Source organism: Physeter macrocephalus, chromosome 13 (assembly GCF_002837175.3).
Source record: "Physeter macrocephalus isolate SW-GA chromosome 13, ASM283717v5, whole genome shotgun sequence".
Taxonomy (NCBI): domain Eukaryota; kingdom Metazoa; phylum Chordata; class Mammalia; order Artiodactyla; family Physeteridae; genus Physeter; species Physeter macrocephalus.
In genome coordinates, this window is record NC_041226.1 from 8,495,748 (window position 1) to 8,510,648 (window position 14,901).

The 14,901-nt window shown below is 44.1% G+C and overlaps 1 non-coding gene across 1 annotated transcript; it reads right to left on the bottom strand.

Moving 5' to 3' along the window:
• Positions 1–8,452: 8,452 nt before the first annotated feature.
• Positions 8,453–8,559, bottom strand: LOC112065430 (U6 spliceosomal RNA). The gene has a single exon (XR_002892031.1). It is a non-coding gene; the product is annotated as a U6 spliceosomal RNA (small nuclear RNA).
• Between the last annotated feature and the right edge of the window lie 6,342 nt (positions 8,560–14,901).

Consider the following 14,901-nt stretch of genomic DNA (forward strand, 5'->3'; position numbering starts at 1 on the left):
GAGGAAGTATAATTATTATGTTTGAAATGTTCATGGACCCTCATAGTCTTCCGGAAAACAGACAAGCAGTATCCATCCAGCTCCCCTCCACCACCCACTTCACTCTTTTCCCAAACAAGCAAACTGAACTTCAGCGCATATCACCATCAATAAGAAAAGGAAGCAGGGGATTTGTATGCAGTGGGACAAGCATGGGACTGGAGCTCGGGGGAAATGACAAGACCACCTTTACTGCCCCCAGCCAGCAGTGTAATGTTGGAAAAAGCTAGTTCACATCTCGGGGTCCTAATCTCCTCAACCGTAAAATACAAAGAGTAGGCCAGGTGATTTGTAGGGTCTCTTCAAGCTCAAATTTTGGGATTAGAATTCAGAAGGCAGCAGAAAGCCACAGCAAGAGTGTAGCACAGCGAGAACTCCCCTCTTTTTCTTCTCAGAGAGACCATCTGCAGGTTGTGATTTGCAATAAAGAACATTCAATGGGTAGACATTTGCCTGCACTGTGACTACAGCTTCCAAAAGGAAAGGGAGAGAGAAAGAGAGGAGAGAGACTAAAACAAGAAGAAGAGTTTATGATTTAAAAAAAAAAGATAAGGGAAATTTATGCCGAGCTGAAAAACTATTTTTGTGCATCAAAAGAAACACTCATATGGTGTGTGGATTAGGAGGTGAAGAGGTGAAAGAAGATAAATGATTTTTAAAAAGGAGTTTGATCCAAATCAACCTACACAGTATTGGATTTGAAGTAGCCCACAATCTAGAGTGCTTAGGAAACGAGAACTTCTGGATGGCCAAGTTTATTCAGCTATCTTTAAACCTTTTAAATTTTATAATTCTTTCTTAGTGGGCAACTTTCTAAAATGTCCATGTCCTTTTTTTTATGAGACAGGGCACACTAACTGGAATACACGATAGAGACGATCCTTTGGGCATATAAGTATCAGTCATTCCTCACTTTGTGTTCAATTTCCTCACTGTAGCTGTAGACTCAGATGTAGACATCGATTGTAGATTGTGGGCTCATGGAGTGTAGACACAATTACGGTCCTGAAATTTGCTTTTTGTTATTACTGCTTTGGAAACTCCCTGGTATCAATCTGCGTAACACTCCCTTGCCTCCTCTTCATAAAGGTGGCTGAGGCCATGACAGCTAAATGAACTCCTGAGGAGCTTAGCACACTTGCCTCTGGGAACGTTAACGATCGAATGAAGACAAGCTTTCTGATTATTGCTATTAGTCCCTTTTACTTGTAAGCACCGTTCAGGGCACTGTTACACTCTGACCACAGGCTCCTTGTCAGCACAGGTCACCCTCCCTCTCAGTGTCACTCGTGGTGCCTCTTTAGAGTCACTTCTGCCAGGGCTTTTTGCTTTGCGGTATGAAACTGCGCTAATGTGACAGCCAATCAGGGTCCTCTTTTCCTTCTGGACAGCAAATCAACCCAAGGTACCGTGTTGGTATCATCTTTAGGTATTGGACTCAAAAACTGTGTTAACTGACAGCTGGGTGTTCAAGAGCTGGTGTCTTTTTGCTAAAGAGAAAATTAAAATGAGCAACACGACACATCAACGTATCAGCCGTTACTGCAGTCATCTAAATGCGCTGGACTGGTCGGCTACGACGCACGCACCTCAACCCCCTCCAAGTATAACAAGTTTTCCCTACATGAGCTCCGATTGCAACAGTCAGGCCAGGCCCCTAAGGTCTGAGGATGGTCAACAACAGTGATACCGCTACTCTTCATGGTGCAACCTGACAACCAGGGGATGTGCTTGTTTGTTTCTCAAGCAAAAAATAACAATCCTGAAGCCACATAACTGATACGAAGTTACTTCACTAAACTCTGAGTTACTTTACTCAACTTTAGATATCAATTTGTCTCAAAATAACCTGACTTAAAACCAAAAGAATCATTTTAATAACAAGTTCAGGGTAGGATCTATTAGAATTCCTAACGTTTTCCCTTCTTTCCTATTGTTTATTCACACTCAGGAAGTGTTTCGTTTGTTGCATGCAAGGCATGATATTGGAATTCTTTCCTTCTGTGAAAGACACCCCCGCTTCAAAAGCGTTGCAGTTCAAACCTCTTTCTGGCACATCTTAAGAACCGAGGCTCACAGAAATTCACACAGCACACGCGCGTGTGCAGTGTTCCAGCCACACAGGCCGCTCCTCACGTATTATCGTCAGGGTGTCCACCACGATGTTCTCTTAACCAGACATCTCAGGGCAGGAATGATATGGCTGTAACTTTAACATTTTAAGTCAATCCACGTGTGAAACACTATCCAACAAGGTGGAAGAGGATCTTTTATCCAGGAAATTTTTGTCACACTTTGATCGGAGTTCTTAAGCAGCTGCAATCTGTGACGATGACTTTCGCTTAGAGATTAAAAAAAAAATTCCCAGTTTAAATTTGTTTCCATTTAGCACATTTCGGTGTTTCTTTAAAACCATTTTAACTTCTGGTTCAAATTCAGGCACACTCAGAAAGGGGAAAAGTGGTTTGCTTTTATGATGGTGTAACACAGGGCGGAAACATCTTATGTATTCACAACTTGAGATTTATACCACTGTCTAATTCCAAAACAGATCTGAGGTGGTACGCTGAAATGCTGACTTTGCTCTTCTCTGGACGTCTTAAAATGTAATTTATGCTGGTTGTTTTATTCCATATATTTGCCACTCCTTGGCATTTGGTGATTCATGCGTGTAAGTGGAACACAACTTATACCGTGGGTATAAAACATCCTCTCGTCTGTGAGGTCTTGGCAAGCACTGAGACAACTGCAAGAGGAAATAATTTGAAATTGTACACTAGGTGCAAAAGAGCTGAAGGGCCATTTTATTTTAAAGAGGAACTCGGACTGAAAGATAAAATCATTTTTCAAAGGGCATTTCCACCAGGAAACTGTCCATGCCTTCCTCTTTGCCCTCTTTGTGTATATAACACTCAATCCTTGGTGTCCCTTTAGGAGAAGGAAATGCAACCCAAGCCAAGAAGGCAGGGCTGTGCTCTCGCCTCGTTCCTGGTAGATTTAGGAACTAGGTGACAACTTTACACATTTTCGTTTGCATGGTGTCATGTCTAAGGACAACTGGAAAATATAAATCAAACAAGTCTGACGTCGTGTAAACAATGTACCTTTTATATTAATCTCTCTTTCCAATGTGGCGTTTCACATTACACGTAGGGAAGTAAAATACGGAAGAGGAGGAGGAGGAGACTGAGGAAGGAAAGGCTGCAGCAGACGTTCGTGCTGGGGCCGGTAGGTGAGTGGCTCCCCACCGTCTCATGCGCTGGCCGATGGCCGACCGCTGTTTCTCAACAGCGCTGACTGGGTGCTTCGGCTCCGACGGAGCAGTGGCAGCTCTCCTTGCCACTCCTCCACTCCCTTTCTGTGCCACCTGCCCTGGTACCTCTGTGCATCCCCATTTCCTCCAGCTACTCCTCTGGGACGCAGCCCACCTCTTGCCGAGCCAGGGGAAGAGGCACGGGCACAAAAGGAGAAGCGGCCTGCGGAGTGCGGCGGTGTCAGATCCCCAGCGGAGCCCCCGCTCCGCAGGGCCGGGGCAGCAGCCTGCAGCACCGGGGCGGGGACCAGCAGGCAGCGGACACAGTGGGGCTGGCCCTCAGCTCCTGGTCTGCAGCATCGGGAGGTGTGCCTGTCGAGGGGCTCAAAATCAGAATCACCTGCGCTTTTTACAAACTCACTTTCCTGGGCTCTGCCGTGGGCCACGTCCACCACGATGTCTGTGGCTACGGCCCAGGAACCTGAATTTTTAATAATCTCCTAAAATGAGGAGGATGACCCTAGATCTGATACCCACTGGGCTCTCATCTAGATTGTCTCTTGCTGACCATTCAGCACGAACACTCTACGATTCTAAGGCCACTGGAGTTTGACTTGTTTTATTCCCTCTGAAGGGAAGAAGCCGAGTCACAGACGTCCAGCAAGAACTCTCCGAGAGCCCCATCCACGCGCGTCAGCCCTAACATCCGCGAGCGTCTTTCTCGGCACATCTTGGCAGGCACGACGTGCAGGTGAAGATGGGTCATGTCTCGATGGCTGTGGAGCTGGGAGCAGAGCTCGTCCCAGTGCAGCCCAGCGACTGATCCCTACTCGTGATCATGAGAAGGCACTCAGGATGGGCAACGAGGCCACCTGCCGCTGGACCCACAAAGTGCACAGCACGGAGATCAATATTAGACGGAGGCAGTGAGATGGAGAATCAGGTCAGGCTGGCGGGAGAACATTCTAGATGACATCAGGATTGTCAGGAAGCTGGGGAAGGAGCACGCTGGGTCAAAATAAGCCAGGAGTCCAAAAGGCTCAGAGACACAGCCAGCCTTCCTGAGGGAGAGATCCTTCCGAAACGCCCTGTCTGCTGGACTTCTGGGACATCCCAGGGGTGCAGAGAGTCTGCCACCCTGAGAAACCACTGACATAAAGTCCTAGAAACGTAGCCAGCTCTGAGAAGCCAGCTCCTTCTCTGAGAGTCCTTTCTTCCCGAAGGTCACTAAAAACAAAGGGTAACTTAATCTCTCTGGACCTCAGTTTTCTCACCTGTGACATGTGAGTGCTGAACTAGAAAATCCCTACAAACCATCCAGCTCTGTTTCTATGAAAACAAAACAAAATAAATAACTGAGACGGGAAAAAAAATGAAAGGAAGTTTTTACACAAGATAGGAGGGGAAGTATAATAGAATTTTCTGCAGAGGTGGAAGTCGTTAAAGGGCGGAAGGAAAGCTCGGCTAAAGGAAATCAGCGCGGCAGCCCAGATAACGCGCAAGGATGGGAGGGAGGCGCCCAGAGTCCAAGGTCCACACTTTGGATCTGACGCTGTACGGATGTGGGAAGAGGTGGGGCGCAGCTTGAGACCAAACCAAACCGCTCAGTGCGACCACTGGTCATGGCGTCCTCCAAATAAAATGACTTAAACTCCCCAACCTACTTTCAGGATGGCATTGTTATTTATGTAAAGGATGCCCACGCATTAAACGCTCTGGGGAATACGCAGTCTGCCCAAGTCCTCCGCAATGGTGAGCGATAACCTTTCAAATAGCAAGTACGCTGTCCATAGTATTTTTAAAAGTCTGAGTAAATTGCAAGAAAATGCAACATACTGAACACATGTTCTACTCCGCAGCCTCAAGTGGCACGGTGGCCCTCAGTTTCCCGGCGCGCTTCTGGCATCCGTGCAGAGGGCTCCTTTCGGGGGAGCTGCTGCCACCCTCAGCCACCAGCCCTCCCGCGCAGGAGGACAGTGGTTTCTTCAGCAGGGGCTACAGCTCTAAGGTGCAGGACCTGACGAGGTACCCCTTCTGATGCATCTCACCCCCCAGGGACCTAGAGCCTCCACCAGGAATGAGGCCTCCTCACAGCCACATACAGAACTCTTCTCCTGGAGCTTGATTTTGCCCTGGACTGGACTGTGCTAAACCTATCAGCACCATCGCTCTCTTCAGACGAGGTAACCAACACCTCTTTTAATCCCCAACTCCCCCCTCTACAGCTCCGGGCAGCAACGAGAGATGTTCCTTCACGGAGGGGTTTGTCCCTGTCCATCTGGGGGTCGATGGGACAGGGCTGGGCCCCTTGCACCATGGGTTCCATCAGAGCACAGGAGTTTGCTCACGGAAAGCAGCCCCCATCCTAGCTGCTCCATCCGTGTCTCTGTCACAGAAATGGGCTTGAGAAGCGTGGAAGGGGCAAGTCACTTCTCACTGCTTTGGAATCCTTATTCCAGCAAAGTGGGGCTACACACGCTTTTACAGAACTGAAAATCCTTAATGGACAGAAACAGGACGCATTTCCCCTCCGAGAGCTTTCCGAGATGGCTGCTGAACTAAGGCTGGTGGAGGTTAAGCAGATGTGAGACTGCCTTCAGGAAGAAAAGGGCAAGACCTAGTAGGTACTTTCTTCCCTGATGTAAACTGAAAAGCAGCCTTGTCTCCTCTGCTACTGTCCACATTACTTGTCTGTCTTCAACTCTGTCCTAAGTGGAATTTATCATTTTTTTTGATTTTCATGTGACATTTTTCATTTCCAAGTTCACAGTTGGTCCTTTTTCATTGTTACTTGTACCTGTTTCATTTCTCCTTATTTTTACTTTATGGAGTTTCTTCCTTGTTAACAAGTTATGCTTTATCTTTTTGAACACATTTAGCATACTTATTTAAAGGTCTGGCCAAAAATATTCTACAAAATTGAGTCCATAAAATGTCCTAAAAAAAATGTTTCAACTGCTGATTTTGGCCGTCTTTTGTAATGTTAGACTTCAGAGTGTGTTTGTCTCCCTCATACTAGATTTGCCATTGCTTCTTCCTGCCCTCGGAGCCTCTGAAATCAGGAGGAGGAAGGGGAGTTCAGATGCCTGTCCTACTGTCAATACCAGCTGGAGACAGCAGGGCCCCCGCAGAGCCAGAACTTGGTTTAGGCCTCACATTCCCTAAACGCACATGCTGCTTCCTTAGGTGCTCAGCTCTCTAAGCACCATTGCTCCAGGAGGAAGCTGCACGTTGTTTTCTTTACTGGTGAGTGTCCTTTCACCATGAGGATGGGGAAGCCCCACCTCAGCCCCTGCCTTCACACCATGAGCCTGGCTCCTTCCCTGTGTGCGATGGAGAACTTCAAGTCCCTTCACCCTGCAGAACCTGGGTGTCCAGACCCAGAGCCCAGCGGGCTTTTGTTTTCAGCCAGCTCACCCTCCTGCATCTCTATTCCATCTCTGGCCCAGGATGATAGCCCTCTTGTTTTAAATTCTAGCTAAGGTCTTTTGTTTTTCTTTTTAAATACGTTCCCCATCTTTGCTATATTTTACTTCTTATTTCTGTATGCGTTCACTTTCCAAGAGTGAACACCTGACAATAACTCCAACAGTGTGGTTATATTCCTGCGTTAACCTATGCAAACCCTGCTGCACCTTCATGCATTTTACAGACGTGTGTTAGCTCCTAATATGTACGTTGTTCTAAGCTCTATGCGAGCGTGGGTCGGGGTGGGGATGGGGGAGATGGCTGCAAAACGTTCTGACTTCCAGGTCCCTTTAATTGAACACGGGATTAGCTCTCACCCTCAAAGAACTCTAATGTGGACAGCGCACATCATCTGCTGAACCACAAATCAGGACGCATGGCCCAACTGTAAGCAAACAAGGTGATCTTCCTAATACGTGTCCCTATCTACAAAACTTTAACAATAATAACACCTACTACTTTGAGTCGTTTTCAGGATTGAATACTATAATCCAAGTAAAGCACTTAGCTCAGTATCTGGCACAAAGGAAATACTCAGTGATATTAGCTATCATCTTTTTTTTTTTTTAACATCTTTATTGGAGTAGAATTGCTTTACAATGGTGTGTTAGTTTCTGCTGTGTAACAAAGCGAATCAGCTATATATATACATATATCCCCATATCCCCTCCCTCTTGCGTCTCCCTCCCACCCTCCCTATCCCACCCCTCTAGGGGGTCACAGAGCCCCGAGCTGACCTCCCTGTGCTACGTGGCTACTTCCCACATTTGGTAGTGTATATATATGTCCATGCCACTCTCTCACTCCGTCCCGGCTTACCCTTCACCCCCACCGTGTCCTCAAGTCCATTCTCTGTGTCTGCGTCTTTATTCCTGTCCTGCCCCTAAGTTCATCAGAACCATTTTTTTTTCTTTTTTTAGATTCCATATATATGTGTTAGCATACGGTGTTTGTTTTTCTCTTTCTGACTTACTTCACTCTGTATGACAGACTCTAGGTCCATCCACCTCACTACAAATAACTCAATTTCGTTTCCTTTTATGGCCGAGGAATATTCCATTGTATATATGTGCCACATCTTCTTTATCCATTCATCTGTCGATGGACAGTTAGGTTGCTTCCATGTCCTGGCTATTGTAAATAGAGCTGCAATGAACATTGGGGTACATGACTCTTTTTGAATTATGGTTTTCTCAGGGTATATGCCCAGGAGTGGTATTGCTGGGTCATACGGTAGTTCTACTTTTAGTGTTTTAAGGAACCTCCATACTGTTCTCCCTAGTGGCTGTATCAATTGACATTCCCACCAACAGTGCAAGAGGGTTCCCTTTTCTCCACACCCTCTCCAGCATTTATTGTTTGTAGATTTTTTGATGATGGCGTCCGTTGATTCATTTGCAAATATTTTCTCCCATTCTGAGGGTTGTCTTTTCATCTTGTTTATGGTTTCCTTTGCTGTGCAAAAGCTCTTAAGTTTCATTAGGTCCCATTTGTTTTTGTTTTTATTTCCATTTCTCTAGGAGGTGGGTCAAAAAGGATCTTGATGTGATTTATGTCATAGAGTGTTCTGCCTATGTTTTTCATTACGAGTTTTATAGGGTCTGACCTTACATTAAGTCTTTATTCCATTTTGAGTTTATTTTTGTGTATGGTGTTGGGGAGTGCTCTAATTTCATTCTTTTGCATGTAGCTAAAAATATGGAATGCCTCACACATTTATGTGTCATCCTTGCGCAGGGGCCATGCTAATCTCCTCTGTATCGTTCCAATTTTAGTATATGTGCTGCTGAAGTGAGCACTAGCTATCACTATCCTGATAGGCAGTATGCCAGCCTCAATCACCATGATTTAAAAAAAAAATATATATATATGTATATATATGGTAGTCTTCTAGGCAAACTATTTTCACTTAGAAAATTTTCTTCTCTAAGTTAGACAGAGAAGGACAAATATCGTATGATATCACTTATATGTGGAATCTAAAAAAATGGTACAAATGAACTTATTTACAAAACAGAAATAGAGTTAACAGATGTAGAAAACAATCTTATGGGTACAAGGAGGGCAGGTGGGGAGGGATAAGTTAGGAGACTGGGATTGACATATACACACTACTATATATAAAACAGATAACTAATAAGGACCTACTATACAGCACAGGGAACTCTACTCGGTACTCTGTAATGACCTATATGGGAAAAGAATCTTAAAAAACGTGGATATATGTATAACTGATTCACTCTGCTGTACAGGAGAAAGTAACACAACATTGTAAATCAACTTTACTCCCAATAAAAATTTAAAAACGAAGAAAAATATAAAAAATTTTCTGGTCTCCCAATTGTTGCTCTCCCTGTGTTGTGGAAATCACTTTGTTGTCCCCTTCACCATTTTATTCCTGTGCATCCTCCCCTCTGCCTGGCAGGGATTTTTCCAGCACAGTAACGTATCTGTGCTACGCACGAAAGAGGCTGCCTGTTTTGAAAGGGCTCTGCTCTGAAGAAGGTGAGAACTCACCATTTCCTCTTTGGATAAAACCACGGATGGGTTTCCCGAGGCTCAGAAAAAGGGTCATGTGACAAAGAGGGTCCTAAGGGCGGGCAGAGGGTGGAAAAAGGGTGAAAATCAGGGAGAAGGGCCCCCTAGAAGGGCTTCACTCTGAGAAGTCCTCTGCATGGTCTGAAAAATGACCAAAGGGAACAGTGAAGAGATATTTTAGACCATCCTCCTGACTCAAAGAGTATTTGTGATTGGCAGGATTCTTTCCGGTAACAGGCTATCCCTGGACCCTGCAGAAACGGCAGAGTTATGCCAGTTCTTACAAAGACAGAAGCTTGGTCCCAAGTTTGGTGCCCGGGGACAGCAGACCCTGGATCACTGCAGGCTAACAGAGAAGAAGGCAGTGCCTGTCCGATGGATTTCCACAACTCCTGTGGGATATTTGGGGCCACGAAGTGTCCTGGGAGTGGCCCCTTCACAAATATTTTAAATGGAGGCTCTTCTAGAAAATCTAAGATGAATGGACACCAGAGCGGGGTAGATGCCACGCAAACCACTGGACAGGAGAAAGGCACAAGGGCTGCCCCTCCCTGACCAGAAAGGCCTGTAGGTGTTGTGCGCACGAGGTCTTTCTGAGTGAATTTAGCAACGTAAAAGCGTAACGATGATGTGTCAGCACTAAGAGCGGACTTTTATTTACTTTTTCCCTGTCTTACAACCACAAAGAGAGCTGAAAAGGGAAACATGATGTTGGCTGATGGCCTGTTTTACTGATGAAAATGAGAAGGCTGTAAAGGAGGTAAAAGCCCTGCACACATGGCTAAGGGCCCCTGGGGTCATGCTTAACAAGTCAAGTTCATTTGGGCAAACACAGAAAAAAAATAGTAAAGCTTGAACTTAGTCCAAGATTTAGAATGGATTTAAAGAAAAAAGTCAACCAGCCACACTCATTTTTCATAACCTTGGTGTCACAGCAGGAATATTTTTGAGGTACTGGAGCTTCCGTAAATTAAAACACTTTTGAGCAGCCACCTTATTTCAGCAGAAAGCAGGCAGTGTTAAGACTCATTTTTAAACATTCTCTTGGATTTGATGTGGGGTAGATGGAAGTCCTAAGACTTCCCTAGGTGTGCTGTGATTTCCTTGTCCCCAAATGCTAGATGCTGACATGGGACTTGATTAGTATATTCATCTCAGGAGGTGAAGAACATTTTTATTTCCTCCAAAATTTCTCCTCTCCCCAACACTACAAATTAGAAAATACAGAGGGAGTTTACTGCTTTCTAGGATTTTGCAGGAGTAATGCCTCCGTGCCTGGGAAGATGTGGAGCATGCCTTGGCTGCCAGGCTGGGCACAGGCCTGCAAGGCTCCTAGGGATCTGGGGAGCCCTGTGTATGTGGCTTCAATGTTTGGGTGCAATTTTATGTTTTTCTCCAGGAGATTTTCAAATAAGTTAAGACCCAATCAAAATGAAGCATGGCCGTTCCACGTCAGTCTCAAATGAAGGAGGGAAAGTGGAGTATCATTACCATCAGTGTTCAGAGATGCAGGTCTGAGGCCACAAAATACCTGGCTCTGCCAAACCCAAAGCTGAAGCAGAGCAACATGGAGATGCTTTTGGCCACACCCAGGCCCAGAACACCTGCTGGGATGTGTGTGGGATGGCTCAGAATTTATCTTAAAGTTGATCTGTTTCTGCACATTACCTCAAATACAATGTCAAAATAGAAGGAAGACCTTAAGTTGGATGAAGGCTTCCTATTGGAAAGAAGGTCATTTTCCACTTAATAATTTTAACTGAATGGTCTTTCACAGCATTTGGTTCAGGTTACAGAATGCATACGACCAGTATTTAAAAACGGGTTTATTTTTCATGTTGCTTTTTCTCATTTAAGTGTCACAATCCATTAAAAACTGCAATTTGTTAATTTTTCTCATTTCTTCACTTTCCACTGCTCCATTTTACATTCACTGTTCTCAATCCTATCTTTTTCAGAGATGCCTTTATTTCTTACTGCTTGCCACTTTCTGAGTATTATGGCATTTTGATGATTTTGTTCTCATTGGTTTGATATATTTCTTTGTTCCTGTATCTCATCCCTGTGTTGAAGGCTCCATGTCCTTTCATAATACGTCATTTTGGAAAAATAGGCTTTGATATTTTCCAACTCTTTTTTTTTTTTCTTTAACATTACTTGCTACCTCGTGTTTTTAAAATGATACTTTTGCCAGATCTCAAGTACTGACAAAAGGAATCAATTAACATTTTCTCTAGACTTTATCTTGGAAACAAAAAGACAATAAACAAACTTCCCCACGCTAAAACACAGAACGTAAGATTGTCCTGTGCTCACCATGGTCAATTCTGATTTGTGATTTGAAAATAACATCTAAATACAAAGTAAATTTATAAACAAGAGAAGGCTATTAAGAAAAAAAACTCAAGAATTACTTTTTATAATTAGTCACAACCATTACTGTCTTGTCTGAACGGGTGAGAGCAGAATATTCTTGATTTCATTAAAACAAACATGAGCTTTGTATGCTTATATTTACATACCCCATGTCTGCTTTCAGATGTCAGAAGAAGTAATTATTAAAATATATATTGGAAGAATTGGGGTCCTGTTACATGAAATTCCCACATCCTCATCTGTGATAACATCTCCTTTGGTTTGGAAACCTTAGAAAAGCCTTTGCAAGGAATCCAGGTCTTAGAATAAATGCTGAGGTGAAACCCAGCTAACTACAAAGTAACAACATTAATGAGACGTGGTCTGCTTATTTTTTCCTCTGGAGTGTCATCATTTTAATACCAGAGGTTTCAAGGCAGTTTCTTTTTCCATTATGAGTATCAAGAAGCTATAAAATCAGATATTAACAATGGGGAAGATTTATTACCAAAGTTATGTATAGAGTTATCCATTCCAAGAGACCTGATATAGGCAAATACTACAGTGATGCTCTTGGACAATTACCTTCGAAATATTTTGTTTTGTATAAAATCAACACTATATCATGTACCCAAATATGTTATAGCTAGACAAAAATAGGCTTATAAATATTTCCATCATTAATAACTACCCATATTTACTTGAAAGTCCTCAGTGTCTATGAGATCGCCCACTCCAGTCTTTTTATTTAAAAAGTAATATTGTTGGGCTTCCCTGGTGGCGCGGTGGTTGCGCGTCCGCCTGCCGATGCAGGGGAACCGGGTTCGGGCCCGCGAGCCATGGCCGCTGAGCCTGCGCGTCCGGAGCCTGTGCTCCGCAACGGGAGAGGCCACGGCAGAGGGAGGCCCGCATACCACAAAAAAAAAAAAAAAAAAAGTAATATTGTCTCCTTTGAAATTCTATTTTTCAAGTAATACAGAAATATATTCTCTCCAAAAACTTCAGACATGAATAAGCTAGTGTTCCTCAGCCCTCAACTTCCAATCCTGGTTCCCTTCCTATAGGTAAGCACAGTCATAAATTTACTGTATATAATTCCAGCCCTTTTATTTCTTCCATGCATTTTCATCTAGATCCAGAGCCATACAGCCATTTGATCCACTGGGCACTATGAACATAATGACAAACGTCTCCCTACTTTTCAGGGGTGTTTCGTATTGCCTCTGAAGTGTAAAAAGAAAACGGAACAACTGAAAAATAATGTTTAAATCACTACCGAATTTAATGTTGTCAAACTTAGTATTCATTAACAAGTTATTACATTTGAAAAGATTGGATTCTCCTCACTTCACAACTCTTCCCAAATATAAATGACAATTATTGAAAAATCATAGCTAATTGCAAATTAAATAAATTACTTGTAAGCAAATCTTTTCAAAAGCAAAATTAGAAAAATTCTTCCTATTTTTGCAACAAAAATTTACATTTAAATTGAGAAATACATCCCAAATTAGGTGGGGCAGCGCCTTCAAAGTTTAAGATTGATTAGGGCCTACAAATTTCTTAAAACAGCCATATACAAATATATAGTATTATTTAGTGTAAGTATTTCTTAACTTGCTTTATTCACTCAAATGGCTTCGAGAGTTTCAATACGAGGAGATCTGTATCCACCTGCTTGTTCTGTAACTGACTCGTATTTCACGATGCCAGCTGGGAAGGGGAGGGTATGGTGGTGTGCAGTTAACAATGGAAATCAGTGGCCAGGGTGGTACTCAAAGACTTATCAAGCATAAGCAAACTAAGAACTGTGTGTGGTTACAAATAAAAGCGCTGAAAAAAGCAGGTATCATAGCACACGACAGGCATCTTAATGGCTTCGAGAGTTTCAATACGAGGAGATCTGTATCCACCTGCTTGTTCTGTAACTGACTAGTAGTATTTCACGATGCCAGCTGGGAAGGGGAGGGTATGGTGGTGTGTAGTTAACAATGGAAATCAGTGGCCAGGGTGGTACTCAAATACTTATCAAGCATAAGCAAACTAAGAACTGTGTGTGGTTACAAATAAAAAGCGCTGAAAAAAGCAGGTATCATAGCACACAACAGGCAGCTTAGAGGGGGAAAAGGAACAGCATGGGATATTAACGCACCTGGTCACTCACTCTATCAGTAAATGCTGTTGAGATCCTAGCATGTGCTACACACTGTGCCAGACGCTGGCTACAGCGCCAGCACACTATATACAGCACTATATATACATATATATATGTATATCACCACTATATAAAGTGGATCCCATCCTCATAGAGCTTACAGCCTCTCAGGGAGGACAGGCATTACACAATAATGCATAATGACGTATTACAGGGACGGTAGAGGCCGTTCTAACCTTAACCTAATGTTTAAGGGTTCAGCAAGGTCCCCTTGAGGAATTAAAATTTAAGCTGGAGCTGAGGGATGAGGGGGATTTTGCCCAGTCACATGCAGGTGTCAATCTGGACTGGGGGAAAAAATGGCATTACAGGCTAAGACTAGCACATGGGAAGGCCTAAAAGCAAGAGAGAAGATGGCTGCAGGTATAAGATAGTAAACAGGAAAGGAGGCAGGGGAGCTGGGCAGATGTCAGAAGCTGGAGGGCTTTGGAAGCCTGGTAGGGAGCTGAGTCTTACACCTAAAGGCAATGGACGGTCACTGAAGGGTTCTGGCAGGACTGTGGCTTGGTCAAACCTGTCTCTTAGCGACAGAACCAGAGCGACTGTGTGATGGACGGATTGGAGAGGAGCAGCCCTAGAGCAGGGAGACCAGTGTGGAGGTCGCTGCAATAATCCAGAAGAGAGACGGAGAAGATGTGCGCTAGGGTGATGGAGAGAAGTTCACTGACTCAAGAGGCAACAAGAGGCAGCGGTGCCGGGACTGGTGCTGGGAGGGAGCGAGGGGAGAGGCGGAGAGATGATGCCAAAGTTTCTGACTCCAGAGGTGAGAACCAGAGTGGACCACAAGTCATCTTTCAGCCCAACTGGTGAAGGTTATCACCCATTCCTGAGTGGGGGTAAACTAGAGAATTATAGCAGAACCTGGTTCTTCGTATGTGTGTATGAGTGGTAAAGAGTACATCCTTTCATTCCAGAGCACAGTTGGTCATTTTCAAGAAAATGTTTTTCATTATTTTTATCATCTTAAAGAATGTCCTGGGCTCCCCTGGTGGCGCAGCGGTCGAGAGTCCGCCTGCCGATGCAGGGGACGCGG